Raw genomic sequence first — 20,601 nt, 5'->3', positions numbered from 1 at the left:
AGGCACTAAACACCTCACTATTGCACCTCAAAAAAAGGAGAGCAAGTGAAATGACAATTTAGCATTCCAAATAGCATTTACACATATAATTATGTTTATAGTTTGTTACACCATAGAAACTGTGTTTAATTAGTACAATTGTCATATACAGTTCACCAAAGTTTATGGTACTATGCCATTTATCTTGTTTTCTGTGATATTACCACTTAACATGGGATCACTGTTAAACGATCAATGCATCATGTTGCCACCAAAGATGGATAAGCCATAATAAATATAGTTACTTCCTTTATCTGGGGGAGTTTCTCAGTGACCACTGCAATCAGTATTTGTCCATCCCTAAGGTAGGCATACACTGTTTGTTATTTCTGAGTCAATAAAAAATATAGAATCTACTGTAAATCTTTTAATAAATGGTGGCAGCGCCATTAAGGATGGTCAATGAGATGTAGAATTATGCAAATTCTGTAGCTTGAACATGATCATATCAAATCCTACTGAGGTAAATTTTGTTTGGTCCATTCTCAAGCTGCATAAATTTGCATACAAAATTTGAATACTCCTGCATCAACTCGATTTGTGAATTATTTGCATCTCCTTGACTATCCCTACTCCTAATCTTTCATGAAGACTTTCCAGACAAAACCAAAGACCACAGTGATGACTAAGTAAGTGTGCTGCTTCGACACCCAGTCTGGTGAGGAAAGACCTGAAGCCAGCCCAAATGTATTATTTGGCCCGTAAGATGCACACACTTCCCTTGCCCACACACTTTTGGAGGGGGTAGGAGTGCGCCTTATGAAGCAAAAAAAAAAAAAATCAGCCGTAAGACCTTTCAGCTAAGCTAAGTTCTAACACAGAGCCATATCAATATATACCTTGCACTGATGAAGGCCAAAAAAGCCAGAAACAGCTGTCTAGAAGCTGAATTACATCTCTCTGTAAAATGAATAGGCTAGAGGTATGCCACAAACCAGAAGTTCTGGATGTATGCCTGGCTTTTCAAGTAAGGATCTGCATATTCATTTACTATCCTGAAGGGATGATTTATGGAATCAGCTCCAAGCTCATTAGAAGCTGGATACTTGCAAATACCTTCTGTTTCAGGAATGCAATGATAGTTTGTTATTGTCAGTAAGCAGGTTTTGAAACCTTCTGACTCTACAAAAACAATGATGGGTCAATTTCTCTATGATTTAACTTGGCAATATGTAAAACCATTCAAAGTACACGTTAGACCAAAGCTTTTTAAACCATTGACCAGATACAGTTAACATTTTAACACAGCAAAAAGATAAATATGCACCTTATATGCATCTTTAAACCATTATTACACATGGCTGTACAGTATTGCATTTCAGATAATTCCATGTATAATTCCAATGCCAAGTAGGCATACAGCTGGCAGAGTCCCATGAGCTCAGTACGGTTTCATTACAGAAACTAATGCAAAATAGGGCAAGTACTGCTAGTAGACGTGCAGGTTCAGTGCTAGTCCTGCTTATATTTTATACTAACTTTAAAGGAATATAGTAGCGAATTTCAAAAAATATTTGTACACTCTTCTGTAAGTAAAATACCACCAACTAGCAGGTAAGACACAGGAGAAATATGAAAATAATGAACTTTATATCAGGCTCAGCCAGCATCTACCTGTCATTCCCACTGCTAGCAGAATGACTGGGTAATGCCAGCAAAAAACATGGTAACATTTTGATCAAGTTTTGTTCAGATGTCCACTGGAGTGATGCATCGATCAGTTGCCCAGATTTATCAAAGCATTACCGACAGTTTGTTCCTATTAAACAGTTCTAACCAGCAGGTGGGACTGTTATGCATGATAAGAAACTCTTTAAAGTGAATGTTTACCGATTCTAAAAACAAAAAGTCGGATACTCACATAAGGAGAGGGAAGGCTCGGTCCTAATGAGCCATCCCTCTCCTCTCCCGGTGCCCGGTCCCACGCAGGATCCCCGTGGCAGTATTCAACCAGTTAGGTCAAATACTGCCACTTCTGCATGCCTTCGGGAGCACTCGGGCTCCCGATGACGCGGCCGCTCCATACTACGCATGCGCGAGCGCCCTCTATGACGCGCTCGCGCGTACGTAGTATGGAGCGGCCCGTCTTCGGAAGCCCGAGTGCTCCCGGAGGTTTCCGAAGTCCCTGCGGCGGCGGACGCGAACAGGGGAGCCAGCGCAGCACCGAGGGCACCGGGAGAGGAGAGGGAAGGCTCATTAGGACCGAGCCTTCCCTCTCCTTAGGTAAGTATCCGACTTTTTGTTTTTAGAAACGGTACCCATTGGCTTTAAAGGGAAGGTTCAAGCAAAATAAAAAAATGAGTTTCACTTACCTGGGGCTTCTACCAGCCCCATGCAGCCATCCTGTGCCCTCGTATTCACTCACTGCTGCTCCAGTCCCCCACTGGCAGCTTGCCGACCTCGGAGGTCGGCGGGCCGCATTGCGTACATTTTTACGCATTCCCGCTAGTGCAGGAACATTAACCTATACATTTTTACGCGTTACTGGTTCAATGCGTAAATTTTTACGCATTGAACCAGTAATGCGTAAAAATGTATACGTTAATGTTCCTGCACTAGTCGGAATGCGTAAAAACGTACGCAATGCGGCCCCTGACCTCCGAGGTCGGCAAGCTGCCAGCAGGGGACTGGAGCAGCAGTGAGTGACTACAAGGGCACAGGATGGCTGCATGGGGCTGGTAGAAGCCCCAGGTAAGTGAAACTCTTTTTTATTTTGCTTGGACCTTCCCTTTAAATTCTATTTATTAACGGCAGTTTAGCATGAATTTCTAGAACTGCACTACAGTTAAGAAAAGTGCAAATCCATTCCTAAACTGGCACAGATTAGGAAGTGCTTAAAGCGTAGGTCAAGGGAGGAGGCCCAAGAGCTGCGCAGCTGCACTAACGTGTATGCGGACTGCGCAGCCGCGGCCAGCTCCGGCGGCCATCTTAGGAGAGGAAGGGGAGCCCGACCCCGTCCGTGGGGTCGGGAGCGGCACAGGGGGCTATCACACTGCGGGGACCCGGCGGAACTGCACGGAGGGCGCTGATGGCGTCCTACGTGCATTTAAAAGTGATTAAGGTACTTCTCTTTTTTTTTACCTATTTGGGCTCGTAAGTCCTTTAACCTCCTTGGTGGTACAATTTTTTCGCCAAGGAGGCTGCATTACACTTTTTTTGTAATTTTTTTTTTTTTTGTTTCATGTAGCTACCCGAGTGGTAGCTACATGAAACGCCACTAGAGGGCGCATGTGTCCCTCTAGTCCGATCGCTGCCGGCAACAAAAGCAAACAGGAGATCGCGTATAGAACGCGATCTCCTGTTTGGCTTCTCCTGTTGCCATGGCGACGATCGGAATGACGTCATGGACGTCAGCCGACGTCAGGCGCACCCGATCCAGCCCTTTGCGCTGCCCGGGAGTGATTGGTCCGGGCTGCGCAGGGCTCTGGCGGGGGGCCTCTTCCGCCGCTGCGTGCGGTCGATCGCCGCACGGCGGCGGCGATCAGGCTGTACGCGTGGCTAGCAAACTGCTAGTTGCGCGTACAGCACTTTTCAGAATGAAAATCGCCCAACCAGGGGCTGAGATATCCTCCGAGGCGGCTTACCCCGTGTCCAGCACGGGGTTACCGCTAAGGAGGTTAAAGAGACTCTGTAACAAAATTTTGAGCCTTATTTCTCCTATCCTATAAGTTCCTATACCTGTTCTAATGTGCTCTGGCTTACTGCAGCCTTTTCTAGTTGCACTGTCTCTGTAATAAATCTTATCTTCTCTCCTCTGTCGGGTCTGTCGGGCTCAGGCTAGAATGTGGGGAATGTACAGCACTGCTTGTCATTGGCAGAAGCTATACACACCCTCTCCAAGCTCTGCACGAGTCACACAGTGAGCTGTTCTTACTCTGGTTAGAAGCCCTGTTTTTTGTTTGTAAACACTGCATAAAAATGGCAATTACAAGCCAGGATTGCAGCAGGGAGTGGCAGAAACAGCACAGAGGGGCCCAGGAGAACATCATGAATAGAATGGTAGGCTTTTTATAGTACGAATTTTAGAGTACAGATTCTCTTTAATAGCACTTCGGCCTTTAGCAAACTACAAGCGATTGCATTACCGCTTTGCGATTTTACAGGCGATTCCGATTTTTAATCGGTACTGCATGCTGCATTTTTCTTCTTGTGTTGATAGCATCCAGGGAAAATCGCAATCGGAAATCGGATTTGCAGTGTGCAAGAGACCTTTTACAGATTGTGCAGCAGTGAAGGCTAGACATGATTTTTGAAGTGCTCCTGCTGAATTCCTCAGTCAGAGCCACCTGTATCAATACAGCAGATCTATTGGTTGCCTCAGCAACAGTAATTTCCCTCACACACTGCACTCTCTGAGCAACCTTCCTAACTCCTCCTACTGAAGAATAGTTTGAGAAGGAAACTGCACTATCTAGCGATTCCTTAATATGTCCGAGGGCCCTTTTCCACTAGCAATTGCTAGCGTTCACGCTAAACGCTAGCGACTGCGATTCAGCAAAGTTCAAAATTCTCCTGGCGATTGCAATCGTGATTTTGCTATGCAATGCACAGCAAAATTGCGGCAAAAAACGCTTTGCGGCGCGATTAAGTAAAAAAACTAATCGCGGTAGTGGAAATTAGCTACCGCGATTCCCATGTTATTTGGCAAACCGTAGCGATTTAAAAATCACTAGCAGTTTGCGATTTTGCAATTCACCATCGCAATCGTTGCTAGTGGAAAAGGGCCCTTAGATAGCGCTGCATGGATTTCTAAAAAAAAACCTACCAATATTTTGTCTCAGACACTCTTGATAAAATGTCCCACACTGTTCCTTGATTATATAGTTTGTAGAATCGGCCAGTACTTATCTACAGTGGGTTGCAAAAGTATTCGGCCCCCTTGAAGTTTTCCACATTTTGTCATATTACTGCCACAAACATGAATCAGTTTTATTGGAATTCCACATGAAAGACCAACACAAAGTGGTGTACACATGAGAAGTGGAACAAAAATCATACATGATTCCAAACATTTTTTACAAATAAATAACTGCAAAGTGGTGTGTGCATAATTATTCGGCCCCCTTTGATCTGAGTGCAGTCAGTTGCCTATAGACATTGCCTGCTGAGTGCTAATGACTAAATAGAGTGCACCTGTGTGTAATCTAATGTCAGTACAAATACAGCTGGTCTGTGAGGGCCTCAGAGGTTGTCTAAGAGAATATTGGGAGCAACAACACCGTCAAGTCCAAAGAACACACAAGACAGGTCCAAGACAGGTCAGGGATCAAGTTATTGAGAAATTTAAAGCAGGCTTAGGCTACAAAAAGATTTCCAAAGCCTTGAACATCCCAAGGAGCACTGTTCAAGCGATCATTCAGAAATGGAAGGAGTATGGCACAACTGTAAACCTACCAAGACAAGGCCATCCACCTAAACTCACAGGCCGAACAAGGAGAGCGCTGATCAGAAATGCAGTCAAGAGGCCCATGGTGACTCTGGACGAGCTGCAGAGATCTACAGCTCAGGTGGGAGACTCTGTCCATAGGACAACTATTAGTCATGCACTGTACAAAGTTGGCCTTTATGGAAGAGTGACAAGAAGAAAGGCATTGTTAACAGAAAGCATAAGAAGTCCCGTTTGCAGTTTGCCACAAGCCATGTGGGGGACACAACAACCATGTGGAAGAAGGTGCTCTGGTCAGATGAGACCAAAATGGAACTTTTTGGCCAAAATGCAAAACGCCATGTGTGGCGGAAAACTAACACTGTACATCACTCTGAACACACCATCCCCACTGTCAAACATGGTGGTGGCAGCATCATGCTTGGGGGGTGCATCTCTTCAGTAGGGACAGGGAAGCTGGTCAGAGTTGATGGGAAGATAGATGGAGCCAAACACAGGGCAAACTTGGAAGAAAACCTCTTGGAGTCTGCAAAAGACTTGAGACTGGGGCGGAGGTTCACCTTCCAGCAGGACAATGATCCTAAACATAGAGCCAGGGCAACAATGGAATGGTTTAAAACAAAACATATCCATGTGTTAGAATGGCCCAGTCAAAGTCCAGATCTAAATCTAATCGAAAATCTGTGGCAAGATCTGAAAACTGCTGTTCAAACGCTGTCCATCTAATCTGACTGAGCTGGAGCTGTTTTGCAAAGAAGAATGGGCAAGGATTTCAGTCTCTAGATGTGCAAAGCTGGTAGTGACATACCCTAAAAGACTGGCAGCTGTAATTGCAGCAAAAGGTGGTTCTACATAGTATTGACTCAGGGGGCTGAATAATTACGCACACCCCACTTTGCAGTTATTTGCAAAAAATGTTTGGAATGATGTATGATTTTCGATCCACTTCTCACATGTACACCACTTTGTATTGGTCTTTAACGTGGAATTCCAATAAAATTGATGCATGTTTGTGGCAGTAATGTGACAAAATGTGGAAACAGTCAAGGGGGCAGAATACTTTTGCAACCCACTGTATATATCATCAAAAAGAGAGCAGATCCTGAAAACCTGACTTGGCTCACTTAATCTGTCTATTAGGTGCAAAGAATTTAGAGCCCTCACTTGCATACAAATCAGAAGAAAGATTGGTTACTGAAATGATAGTGAATTGCGTATGCATCTGATGCAAATTAAATATAAAACACATAAGGACAGGCTGCTCTGCTGCACTGTGGCACAATAGCTCTGTGTCGGGCATACCGCTCGCTGGCCTCAGGAGTCTCCCAGGGTTAATTTGATCCAATGGCTGTAAAAGCTTTAGCTAGCATTAGGCTAGCTAGTACAGGTGTCCGGCACCCCCTCGATTGCCTGCGACACAAGACTGTAGCAAAAAGGGTTTATTCCATCATAAGGAAAGTCTACGCTTTGTAGTCGCCATTACTCCTTTGCCAAACCAATAGAAGACAGGGACAGAACCTCAGTACCGGGAGCACATTTGCCCACTTTTGTGCATTTTGCAGCAATTAATTATCAGTCTGTGCCATTGATGAGTTTATGCAAAATGCACAGAAGCATGCAAATGGGGTCAGTTCCTCAAGAATAGGGTAGCAGATTTAAAAAAAACATGTGACATGTGTTCACCAATCAATCTTCTGCATTTAAAGGACAACTGTAGTGAGAGGTATATGGAGGCTGCCATATTTATTACCTTTTAAACAATACCAGTTGCCTGACAACCATGCTGATCTATTTGGCTGCAGTATTGTCTGAATCACACCAGAAACAAGCATGCAGCTAATCTTGTCAGATCTGACAATGTCTGAAACACCTGACCTGCTGCATGCTTGTTCAGGGTCTATGGCTGATAGTATTAGAGGCAGAGGATCAGCAGGGCTGCCAGGCAACTGGTATTGTTTACAAGGAAATAAATATGGCAGTCTCCACATACCTCTCGCTTCAGTTGTCCTTTAAAGAATCACCATCAAATTTAAAAATCACCAAAACCTGTTTTGTGAACAAAACAGTAATTCACCATGGTAAACCCTTACATATTCAGACTGCTCAGACTCCCACACAAGTGAAAAAAATAAACACATGGCAATCTGCAAAAAAAGGAAGGTAAAACACTGTTATAGCAAAAACAATACCCAATAGCGGGCCTCAAGTGCAGAGATGAAGAAAATGAAAATATTGGTATGCCAACACCCACACATTGTGACTGCTAAATCTCTAATACAGACTGTTCCATGCAAGACCCTACTTTAGAAAAGGTACTGCACTTTCACAAGTGGGATGGAGCCCAGTGAATACAAAGCAATAATTGACAGGTTGGTGCCAGCCTAGATACAAGAGTGATTTAATGTTTTGTTATGTTTGTGTGTTGAGGAATTCCATTTGGTAGCCCACTAAGCTGTGCAATCCCACTGACAACTGTTCAAATGTTTATGCTCGTTTTTTTGGCCTGTATAGTAGTTATGATCATTAAAAAGTGTACCAGAGATGAAGATAAAGAAAAAAAAAATATCATACATACCTGGGGCTTCCTTCAGCCCCCCTCAGCGCCATCCTCGATCTTCCATAAGAGGTCGTAGTATCTTTGGCCAGGAGAGTTCTGCGCAGGCACAGAAAGCTCCTGACGACGGGAGCGCTTGGGGAAGATGTGCGTGGCCAGGCCACACATGCGCAGTAAGCCCTGACTGGCCAAGATAATGGGACCCCTTCCGGAAGATCGAGGAGGCGGAGGACGGTACCTGTCATTCCAGGAATGACAAGAAAGGTAGTATGTTGGATGTCTGAGAATATTAGATCAAGTGTAACCTAGTATTGTTGCTCTTGATACTCATAAAAAAAAACCAAATAGATGCATTTCTGGTCCCCTACCTTTCGTGTCCCTACCTCTCACTCTAGAAGCCTTCGTCAGGATTCTCCTCGTGTCTCCTACCTGTTCACACACATCCATTACCGTACATCCATCCTATGAATCTGAACGAACTCGAGTGATCGCGACTTGCCTAATCTCCATGCCCCCATTGAGTGCCGCAGTGGCTGCAGCTCAAGCGCTTTGAGTACGCCAGGAGAAAAGCAAAATATAAATGTAATTTGTCTTGTCAGTAATAGTATTCGTACACACATCCAAACAATCTACCCAACTATCATCTAAACTTGGTCTGTTCTAAGACATTTGGGCCTGTCTATGGCTGGCAAACAAGACGACCAACTGATAACAGGTGGTTTGCCAGATCCATCTGGCAGATCAGCCTGCACAACTATCTTGCAGATTGGCCAGGTGTGTACAAGTCGTTGGAACAACTTTGTTTTTGAATGAGGACATGTTGTGCAGTTTGTCATTTAGGTTGTGCGCATATTTAAGTGAGTTGGTTGGAATATATATTTGTTGGTTAAGGGCTCAGCCTCTGACACAGGAGACCTGGGTTCGAATCTCGGCTCTGCCTGTTCAGTAAGCCAGCACCTATTCAGTAGGAGAAGTTAGGCAAGTCTCCCTAACGCTGCTACTGCCTATATAGCGTGTCCTAGTGGCTGCAGCTCTGGCGCTTTGAGTCCGCCAGGAGAAAAGCGCAATATAAATGTTATTTGTCTTGTAAACAACTTTTTTGTGCAGTATGTTGGACATGTGTATGAGCTTTAAGAATCTGAAGACAGCCTACCATTGTCCACCCTTTGTTCTTTTCCTTTAATAAGAGTTGCTGGTTCTGCTGGCATATTTGTTTTTCAGTGCACTGGGGGTCAAGAGGGTGGGTGGGATATTTAACAATTTTGTCATGCTTGTGATCACATAGCATAGCCGACCATCCCTCAGATACAGCTGACCTGGAATATGATTAGAAATACGGTTACCAGTCTAATTAAGATTGTTTTACATGGTATGCTATGGACAACCTGTGCATTTGTTGGGTGAGTACTGGGAAAAAGATCCAATACACATTACTGGGATTGCCAGGGACAGAATCCACTACACACCACATTACCTCGTCATATTGCTGTCTCTCTCACAGTCATATATCTCTCTCTCTCTCTCTCTCTCTCTCTCTCTCTCTCTCTCTCTCTCTCTCTCTCTCTCTCTCTCTCAGATAGGGTCAATAATTATAGTTTTCATGCAAATTGTATGCTGCTTAAAAATGGGCCAATGAAAACTGAAATGAAGTGCATTTGCATTACATTTTCAAGAAACCCAGAATTATTAGCATCTTATTAAACTATCTCTACATCCATCTCTCATAACATTATTTCTCTCCTTTTTTCTCCATAAAGCTCCAGCTCATTCCATATGTACCTGAATCCAAATGGAAAATTCTACTACGGTGTACTGTATATAAGTATTACGTATTATTAATTCTAAGTATTAAGTATTAGTAATTCTTAGTGAAAGAATTATGATAACCATACATCTAATGATTATGTGCAGATTCAACAAAGACACACATTTATCTCAAATTGAATCTGATTAGATACACATTTGTCTCTTTGTCAAAGCTGCCCATATACTGCAGGCCAATTCCAGCATGAAATCTTCAAGGAATCTGCTGAGCCCGCCATGCCTGCCGCGCCGCTGCCCTCTTAATGTATAAATGTGAAGTGTGTTCATTTATACATTACTTGTCCTGTGTCAGCCTCCACGTGGTGTCTGTCCGTCTCTCCGGGTTCCATCAGCCACGTACATGCTGGCGGCGGCACATTGTGCCTGACGTCAGATGCTATGCTCTGTATGTGTCTCATAGAAACAGACACCACGGGGAGGTTGACACAGGACAGGTAATGTATAAATGTGCACACAGAGGGGGCACATTTATACATTGGGAGGCAGCGCCGGGGTTTTCGCCACTCGTACTGAAATCTCCCACCGTACCACCGAACACCCAATCAACCAACCTTGGCCCGATATCGTGCACCAGGCACAGTCGACTAACGCATCCAATTTTGGGCCTGAAATTGGTTGCATCGTCGGTTGGGCCTGCACTTGGCGGCACCGATTTTCAACAAATTCGATAATTGAATTGGTTGGTCGATTGGCTGCCAAAGTCACCTGATGTATGGGCACTTGAAATCCTTTAATGTTACATAAGGTCCAAAAACCTGTGACAGACATGCCCACTTGGTTGAGCAATGCATTCTACGGACAGATGAGGGGTATAAGGAGCAGGAGTACACCCAATTGCAGTTATGTACAATAAATTATCAACCCAAAAATGCCAAGCCTTCCCAAAGCACAGTGCCTGCACAGACATCAAAATGTTACACTCTCTAATCAATCTGTGAAAGGCCTCACTTATTTTGCAATATGCTGCATGTTGTCTTTCTGCAAAAGATTGCCTCAGCCATCTGTTAACAGTAGCTCTTAATACAGGTCACCCAACAAGGAAACACACAGGTTCTGTGTGATGCTACGCAGTTGCTGAGGCAAAAAAAAACATTGAACAGATATGTCAATCACAGTTGGTACCTTACGGTAGTGTGGGAGTGGGGTGAAAGATTAACATATGAGATAATACAGGGCCAAAAAATGTTCCTTGAGTCAGGTAGACAAAGTACTTTAAAAAATTAATGTTGGCATCCAATCTGAGTCTATTGATTGTAATAGTAAGTATTTCCTGTTAGCGCCAGAATTTTTGAATACTGCAATAAATTGCCATGTTTAAGGCCTCTTTTCTACAAGCAGCTGAAGGCTGTGAATTCCCCGTCTGTCAGCTGATGCAGTCCACCGGCCGCACACTTGCTAGTGCTCAGCACAGACAGTAGACAGGCACCCCCAATGTCATCGCATCAGACGCAACAGGAACATTTTTAGTCGGCAGGTAAACATGCGCGGTGTTACCAAATGCTGCCAATTGGCTGCATGCAATTGCAGCTTAACAGCGTTTGTGGCCAGCAGGCGAGCAGCTAAACTGTTGTGTTCAGCCATCCATAGAAAGAAAAAAAAAAGGGAGGCCCAACATCAAGTCAGTGAGAGACTATGCCATAGTTTACCAGGGCATCAGAAGATGGTGAAGCATTCCTCTATAGTCTCCAAAAGTATGTGCCCGAGTTGGTCTTGCAGCACACCAGATCAAATCGTAGTAGAATAAATGCAGACCGGCACCATCCACTTAAGATCTTGCACTTTTATTGCACATTGATACACATACAGCTATGATTGCTGTATATACATGCAATAAAAGAGCAAGATATTGAGAAGAAGTGGACGGTGCAGGTCTGCATGTGTTCAACTATAGTTTACCAGGGCTATACAAACCCTAGTAGCCAGGAGCTCCTTGAAAATTACATCTTTGGCTCAACTTTTGAGCTTTTCTCAAAATTGCTGTTAATGGAGCTGGTCCCTACAGATGTCCTGGCTTCTCTGGGATTGAAAAGAATGGGTCCTGAATTTAACATTATTCTGTCTACCCCCTACTACACAAACAAATTAATTCTTAATTGGCTCTAACATGCTTTCACCACTCCATTTCCACAGGTTGGAGGTAATGGAACTAAAATGATGCTCCATGCAGAAGCAAAGGCGCCTAACATTAAATCAGCTACTTTGAAGGCTACGTCAGGGGGATTTGTAGCGGTTGACAAGTCTAAAGGTGGCCATTGACGATACAATGACATGTACGATCTAGGCTTTCTGATCACCACTGTAATCGATTGGAAACGTTTTGTCATGCCTATTAACAGCTGAAACCTCAATAACCAATTGGATACGTTTGAAGGAATCAATCCGAAAAAGGGACAGACTTCATTAATTTGATCAAACTGATTAGCAAGTCTTCAACCATTAATGGGCTCAACCGATGGCCACCTTTAGAAGCTACAAACTGCTGCAAATGTAATACATAGGTTATCAACTACATTGGATAACAATTATAGCAACTGCAACTATAATTATTTTGCTGCTACAAATCTCTGTGTGGCCTGACCAAGTAGTGGCTTTATCTTTTAAAATAAACGATCCAAGAATTAAAAAATTGTTAAAATATTACCATACACACTTAATCTGCCTTTAAATAAACAAACAAACAATCCTGGCCAAGAAAAAAAAAGCATAAGAATTGTAGTAAATTAAAACATTGGTTAGGGGGGGAAAGATCCCCAGAGGGAAAAGTAAATTCTGCTGCAGTGTGATGCAGCTTCATTAGGCCACAAATGGGTTAAACCATGGCAGGAAGACAATATACACAGGAGCATAGTGTGCACTCCCTTCTCACCTCCCCCTGTCTCCATAGCTCAAGGCACCTACAGAAATCCATTGCTTTCAAATTCAAGTTGAAATGGCTAGTTCATGGGTTTAAATACTGAACTTATGAATGCCAATGAAATCTTTATAATATACATATATAGCCTGAAGCAATATACATGCTCAGTTCTCTGTGTAAAACTTGGATACACTGAAAAAATACACTTGAGTGCTGTAAACATATGGACTGAATGGGGTGTGGAATCTCAGGCTGATTAGATTACATCAGCTGGGGGGGGCGCCATTTTTGCCCCTCCAAAGGACAAAAGGGGATGCCAGCAATAAATATACATTACTATCAATTGTCTAAAGTCACCTCACATTTCTGTCATCACTGTGCAGCGTCACAAAGAGAGCAAGAGTCATCATGCCCCAACGAGCATTAACCTTAGGAGAAAAAGCACAACAAAAAACAAAACTCAATGTCATTTACTCAGATTATTACTTATTTCTATCTACTGAGAGGAACTCAGGAGGTTATGTTGTAGAACAATGTCTTCCGCAGTACAAAGGAGGGGCATCCACCCGCCATGCTATGCACATACATTCAAAACAATCTACAGGATGACGGGAAGCCTGTTCTTTTAAGTAAAGATCTTCTACATTTCTTTCTAAATACATAGCTAAAAGCTTCATAGGGCTCCCCTTCTTTGTGTGCTAGTGTTGTGTCTGAGCTGGCCTGGCTATCTCACACACACACACAGAATCGCTTGTTCCTCCCCCATCAACGTCTGCAGCCTGTGAGCAGAAAGCCCTGGAAAGACCTACAGCTTTGCAGAGGGTGTGTGAGGATGTACACAGAGCAGACCTCCTGAGCAACACAGCCATGTTTTCCTTTTACATGAATAACATTGCTGTGCAAATAATTATCACCATACTGCAATTATTGAGCTTTCTAATTCGTGTACTGTATACAAATTTCAACGTTTATATAAATGTCATGAAAGGGCATTTTCACACAAGACGCACAGTAAACCACCAGAGTTAATTCCAATGCTGATAGGAGCTATTAGAAAAGAATTGCCTGGCGTTAAGGTGCTTACACGTGTTAACTCGCAATTAAAGTAAACCAAATCAAGCTTTTCAAACAGCATATCCACAAAAAAAAAAAACTTTGTGATTGCCACTTGTAAACAAACACTGTTGGGTGAAATGTCAACCACATTTGCAGGAAAAGGGCTTCCCACATTCAGTGAGAATCGGAAGATAAAGGGCATTTCCAGAAGATTACCAGGGGCTGAAATAAAAAAACAAACAGGTAAACAGAAGTTCTCCAGGATTTCACAGATCTAGTCAATGTCTTCCTTGACATTTCAATGATGTAAGCTAATGACATGATAAGTTGCATAATGATAAAACAAGAGGCCTGGAGGACAAATGCCCTACGACTAGCTGTGGAATTATACTTACTGGTACATTCATTAAATACAGGGTTGGTTTTAGATATCTGCATGCAAACGTAAAGTGAAGAGCACCCAACAAGGAATAGCTCCAATGTGGCCACCCACCCCCTCTCACTGCCAAGCACAAGCTATGCTGACCATAAACCCGCCATATTTATCGTATGGAGACCCTTTACTGCAAGTGGAGATCACTCCTGAACACACACGTAGTGACAAACGTCCACATACATAACATAATGTACATAAGACACACAAGAACACCGTACAAGAGATAACACTGTACATGAGATACACTAGAACACTGTACATGAGAGGCGGTATTCTCACATCTAGCAGGCTGACAGGCACAAGGCAATCCTCCCCACCTCAGGCTTCCTTGCTGCTGCAAACAAGCATCCTGTGGAAAGAATCCTGTCATAGGAAATGACACCGAAGCGAGCAGCAACTTACCTACAGTGTGCAAGAGCCAGGAAACTGGACACCGTCAGAACAAATGTCACCACCACCCTTCCAGAGGGATTCTGCGCTGTAGACTATAGCGGGGATCACTCCCAGCTGCAGCTTCGGGGGTGACAGGAAAACAGACGTCAAGTGCAGGCTGCAGGACCGTTATGTAGATCTAGCGACCTAAAACTATAGAACAAATCATCGACCGCTGCACTGATCTGATTGCAAGATAACGGCAACTGCCCAAGAGGAATAGAAGCTGTTTGCAGCGCTTGCTGTAACTGCAGCCCCAATGTGTACAAACCCCGCTCCTCCCGTGTCTCAGCCTACGCTGGCTCTATGTCACTGCCTCTCTTTGGAAAATGGCGTCGACTGCTTGCACTGGGTTTACTTGCCTAGATCACAGGGGCTCTCATTGCAGCGGGTGTGGGAAACTCAAGCAGCTCAGTCAGTTGCCCACTAGTAAAATGGCGACGCCTTTGCGCTGGGAGACGCCATTTTCCTTCTGGGCACAATCGGGAATCCCTAGGTTCCACGCCCTCTTCATCTAAAGCATGTACCCCTAGAGTGTGGTTAGGCCATCTTAGTGCTTGGCAAATCCCTGCATTGCCGAGAAGCTCGGGTATGTGCATCGTAGCTGTAGAATTGTGCATGTAGAAACGTTGCCTCTGCAACCCTAGGAGGAGCTAGGAAAGGGCGTAGACAAGCTTTAATGATAGGCGTCCATTCAACCTCAAGAGCACCGATCATTCTACTAGAGTAACACAACCCGCCATATTGGCTTGTCGAAGAATGGAGGTTGTACCACCTTGTTTATGACACAGACAGACAGCTGTGTGTTCTTTCTGGTCCCTTAGTCACATTTTGTGCAAGGCAACCCTATCATGGCTGTAGCACACACACAAAGGCTATCATTCATAAAGCATTCCCGCATGCGGAAATGCGTAATACCGCTGACTTTACCGACCACCGAGCAAGTTGTGTATTCATAAAGCCTCTTTCCGTATGCGGAGCTGACATTCCCGTGCAGAGTGACAACGTACCGCCTTGTGCAGTGTGGATACGCAGGTATCCAGAAAAAGTTGCAAAATGCTCATTCATAAACATTTCCGCATAGCGGTATGCGGAAGGGGATTACCGATCCCCTGGCTGTAGCGGGAAGCTTGCGGAGTCCTTGTAAGTGAATGGGACGGACCTCCCACACAGCAGCAGAGAGAACACCGCATGGAGGGACTCGGCCAGCTTTTCTGTTTCCGCATGCCTACCGCCCGCCTGCCGACACCATTCTCCAGAAAACCTCCGCACTGCTACCGCCCCAGGCACAAAGTTTATGAATGACCACCCAGAAGGCACAACTACCGACGGCGGTATTCTCCCGCACGGGTTCCCCTTACCGACAGCCTGTTCATGAATGATAGCCAATGGGCTCTATTCTCAATGAGTTACCGCATGAGTTAAATTAGGTAGTGATAAACACGGACCAAAATATCTCCATTTTCAAATTCACAATTTTTTTTTACCTCATGCGGTAAAAGTGAGGTAAAAGTGTGGTAATTACCTCAAATTTATCTCCAATTTGAGATTCTCAATTGAAAAGTTGGTGTTAATTAAGGATGTTTTTATCACCTACAAATGGTAGGTGATAATTATCACTTCTCTGCTTTTGGCCTTCAGGATGGAGCCTATTGAGCTTTGTTTGCTCGAGTTTATGTCAGTTTTACATAGAAGGCAGAAAAGACGAGTGTGTCTAATCTCAAGGCGCACTTTCCGACCTCGTACAGTCTTTTAGATGATTTAATAGATGCCGAGGAGGAAATTCTTCTCTGCTCTAAAAGATAAGCAACAGCATAATTACCTTTAAAGAAAAACATTTCTTTGTTACAGCTGATACAAATCCAGCAAACAATCTCCAGTGTATGTACTTCCTGCTTTCATGGAAGCAGACATGGGGTTAACATCCTGTGTTTACACATTAGCTGCTCTGCTGAGGCAGCCAGCTGGCAAAGCTGAGAGGTCAAATTACAGTTGTGATTATTCACAGATGAGGGGGAAGGACAGGCTAAATTATATACATACAGGGTGCATTTATATATGTTTTCCTTCTGTCCTGTGCAAGAGTTGAGGTCCCACTTTAAACGTGACAGGCTTTCCTGGGTCATCTCTGTGTAATGGGTGGCAAGTATATGGGCTGCCCTACAGTGGTCAAAAAAGCTTTATTTCCGTACCTATTACTGACAGTTTTATCACCTGTTTTATCACCTGTTTTATCACCTGTTTTACCGCACTTTTATCAAACATTTATCACACTTGGTACATTTTTAGTGAATACTCACTTTTTTCACTATTTTTAGTGAATTATAACTGGAGGTAATTTTTCACCCAAAAAAGAGTTACCGCACATGGTTTTGTGAATAGAGCCCAATTTCCTTATAGGAGCGCAGCACCAGTTTACTAGTGACGCCTGGAGTCCAGCAGCAAGCCCGCAGCCCTATGCCGAAGCTATAACAGGCAGGAGGTGGCAGTACGAGACAGTCGTGGCCCAGTGAGATTTTTACATGGCTCTAGTCTACACCAGAAGGCACTGAAGTACAGCCCGGTTGGGAAAATGGAGGCGGTTCTTATCACCATGGCACTTCAAGCTGAGAGACGCCTTCAGGGTTTCCCAGTCAAGGCATGCAGGGGCTACTTCAACAGAGTGCGCAGACGCGGGCGGTCGTGATAAAAACTCGCTGACTAGCGCGCTGTCTCCATGGAGAGAGAAGGGCATGACTGGAACTGCTGAGGCGGCGGCGCTGCTGTTGTGCTCTGTAACCGCACAGCTATCACCATTCAGCCGCCTGTCTGCAGAGAAACTAAAAGAAAAGCGGATGGTGATAGGACATTGGCTGCACCAAGTATTGTATTCGTTGAGTGGTTATTAAACTGTCTCCCGCGTAGCTCCGTGCAGTTTTCTATTTCCTGTCTTTTCTACGTTGTCCTTGTAGCTGGTTTATCATGGCGCCCTGTTAGTTTGCTGTCATTTTCATGTTGTTTGTTGGTGGGCGGGAGCTGGTTGGAGGCAGCCAATGGCTGTCGGAGCAGGGATCTAATGGCGCGTTGTGATAGGCTGGCCGTGACATCATGTTGCAGCAGGTGGGAGGGGATGGAGCTGCTGGGGGATGCGGGTGCAGAGGGTGAAGTCGGCGCCATTATGCTAGCGCGCATCAGCCACTCCGGGGATGCAGCTGCACGGCCGTGCCTCTGGCGCTCGGTTACAATAATATGGCTTCCTGCGGAGAGTAAGCTTCGCGGGTTCCGGGTGTGTTCTCTCTACATTTCGAGTGGTATGATGGCTCGTAATTTGTGAGTGCGTCACAGCAATATGGTGCCTGGGGAGATGTGCTGGGGCTGCACGTCTTGTCAGGTCACGTGACTTCGTTGCTTAGTGACAGGGATTGGCTGGGTTTCAAGTGGTTAGAGACGGATGTGGGGGAGGAACGAGAAGGAAGAAGCTGTTTCAGTTGGGGGTGGGGGAGTTCAGTCTGGACTACACATCACCATTTTACAGATTAGTGAGCGCTCGTTCGCTTGTAGACGGCATGCCAGCCTCGCATTAACTATTCAATTGCCGGTGCGCGCAGCACAGCTGCTTCCTTTCCTATTAAGGCAGGGGCTTTGCATCTACACCGACAGAGGACTACTGTGTGGCGGCTTTTTGGCGGTGTACGGCTTTGTGGCAGGGAAAGTTATAGCCAGTAATATGCTCAATAAGCCTCAACGTGCAGGAGTGTAACCGTGCACTGGAGCCAGTTATTGGTTATTTTATAATTTTGTTTCATTATTGCAGAAATGTAGCTTGGATGGCATTGGTGAAGTGTTCAGAAGTAGATCTTGTATGGCGTTTTATACTTTTCATACATCCTGTGTGATACCTGATGTTTAGGCCCCAAACTCCTGGTTATGTCAATGCGGCTCTGACTAGCTATGGCGTCTGGTGCTTTCTGTGGTGCTATAGTGGGTACTGAGGCTGATCTGCCACCCTGACAGGTGTTAACAAAAAAAAAAAGCCTGATACAGAAACATTGGCTTTCAGCTGTTACATGTAACGATTCTGTGGCCACTGTTGGCAACTGCCACATTTTAGCTGAAGTGTTATTTGCATCCTGCTTGAACATTTAGCACCACTTTTTTTTATCACAGCCTAGCAAACCTAAACTAGTCTTCTATTTCAGAATGGTCTAAGGCAGCATTTCTCAACCTATCTACCCTGTAGGAACCCTGCAAATAACTTTTGGATCTCAAGGAACCCCTGCAAACAATGTTTTGATCTCAAGGAACCCCTGCATTTATTTTTCAGGAGGCATGGTATTTAAAAGTATGTGTGGCTGTTTATTTCACTACCCCCATTACACTGCCACTCATTATACTGTCTCCTGAGCCCTCAATTTAGTGCTTCTTATTACAGTACCACCTATTATAGTGTTCTTTATACTTCCCCCACAGATGGGGGAAAATGCCAAGGAACCCCTGCAGAGTACTCAAGGAACCCTGGGGTTCCAGGGAACCCTGGTTGAGGAAGCCTGGTCTAAGGCCTAGGTAGATGGAATGTTAACAGTGTGCATACACAAGCTTATTAAGATTGCCTTTAGCACCTGTAACAAAATAACATAGTATTGTATTGGGTTATTGTAGAATGCTTTAAATTTGAATACCCTAGCTCAGGGATCCCCAACCTGTGGTCCACGGCCCACTGGTGGTCCGCAGGACGTTTTCAGTTGGGCCGCGGGACTGTCCTCTTGCCTGCCCCCTTCACGGCCGCCGCTGCTGTTACCTCTGGCGGCCGCTTGGTCTCTTATATTCCCTTTCTCTCTCTTGCCAGGCTAGCGTGTGATTCACTGCAGCGCGCCCTGTGACTGCTGTGATAGAGAGGCAGCAGGAGTGAGAGAGCGGCTTCCTGTAGCGGCGCGCGGTTACTATGGGAACCGCTCTCTTTCCTGCTTCCTCCCTCTCCATCACTGCAGCCCCGCAGGCCACGCTGCAGTGAATCACACTCCGGCGAGAGAGAGAGGGGAATATAAGAGACTGCCGGCAAAGGTAACTGCTGCTGCGGGGGGTGGGTGGGTTGCTACTATACTGGGGCACTATACTGGCTATACTGGGGCACTATACTGGGGCACTATACTAGCTATACTGGGGCACTATACTAGCTATACTGGGGCACTATACTAGCTATACTGGGGCACTATACTAGCTATACTGGGGCACTATACTAGCTATACTGGGGCACTATACTAGCTATACTGGGGCACTATACTAGCTATACTGGGGCACTATACTAGCTATACTGGGGCACTATACTAGCTATACTGGGGCACTATACTAGCTATACTGGGGCACTATACTAGCTATACTGGGGCACTATACTAGCTATACTGGGGCACTATACTAGCTATACTGGGGCGCTATACTGGGGCGCTATACTGGGGCACTATACTAGCTATACTGGGGCACTATACTAGCTATACTGGGGCACTATACTAGCTATACTGGGGCACTATACTAGCTATACTGGGGCACTATACTAGCTATACTGGGGCACTATACTAGCTATACTGGGGCACTATACTAGCTATACTGGGGCACTATACTAGCTATACTGGGGCACTATACTAGCTATACTGGGGCATACTATGCTAGCCATACTGGGCACTATGCTAGCCGTACTGGGCACTATGCTAGCCGTACTGGGCACTATGCTAGCCGTACTGGGGCACTATGCTAGCCGTACTGGGGCACTATGCTAGCCGTACTGGGGCACTATGCTAGCCGTACTGGGGCACTATGCTAGCTGTACTGGGGCACTAGGCTAGCTGTACTGGGGCACTAGGCTGGCTGTACTGGGGCACTATGCTGGCTGTACTGGGGCACTATGCTGGCTGTACTGGGGCACTATGCTGGCTGTACTGGGGCACTATGCTGGCTGTACTGGGGCACTATGCTGGCTGTACTGGGGCACTATGCTGGCTGTACTGGGGCACTATGCTGGCTGTACTGGGGCACTATGCTGGCTGTAC

The 20,601-nt window shown here is 45.1% G+C and overlaps 1 protein-coding gene and 1 long non-coding RNA gene across 8 annotated transcripts in view; one reads left to right on the top strand and one right to left on the bottom strand.

Annotated features, from left to right (window-relative positions):
- KMT2E (lysine methyltransferase 2E (inactive)) overlaps positions 1 to 17,906 on the bottom strand; it is a 141,300-nt gene extending 123,394 nt beyond the window's left edge. For 2 of the 7 annotated variants that reach the window (XM_068276235.1, XM_068276241.1), the window contains exon 1: positions 14,552 to 15,466. The gene's annotated coding sequence lies outside the window, so the exon portion shown is untranslated. Of the gene's footprint in view, positions 1 to 9,132; positions 9,229 to 13,014; positions 13,086 to 14,551; positions 15,468 to 16,881 lie in introns of those variants that run through there. The other 5 variants (XM_068276236.1, XM_068276238.1, XM_068276239.1 and 2 more) reach the window with 5 other exon arrangements.
- Positions 17,017 to 20,601, top strand: part of LOC137563593 (uncharacterized) — a 101,573-nt gene continuing 97,988 nt past the window's right edge. The window contains exon 1 of the long non-coding RNA XR_011030384.1: positions 17,017 to 18,902. This is a non-coding gene — a long non-coding RNA (uncharacterized lncRNA). The remainder of the gene's footprint in view (positions 18,903 to 20,601) is intronic.

Source organism: Hyperolius riggenbachi, chromosome 3 (assembly GCF_040937935.1).
Source record: "Hyperolius riggenbachi isolate aHypRig1 chromosome 3, aHypRig1.pri, whole genome shotgun sequence".
NCBI lineage: Eukaryota > Metazoa > Chordata > Amphibia > Anura > Hyperoliidae > Hyperolius > Hyperolius riggenbachi.
Note: the sequence above shows the minus strand (reverse complement) of the source record. Positions and strands in the feature narration are given on the sequence as shown.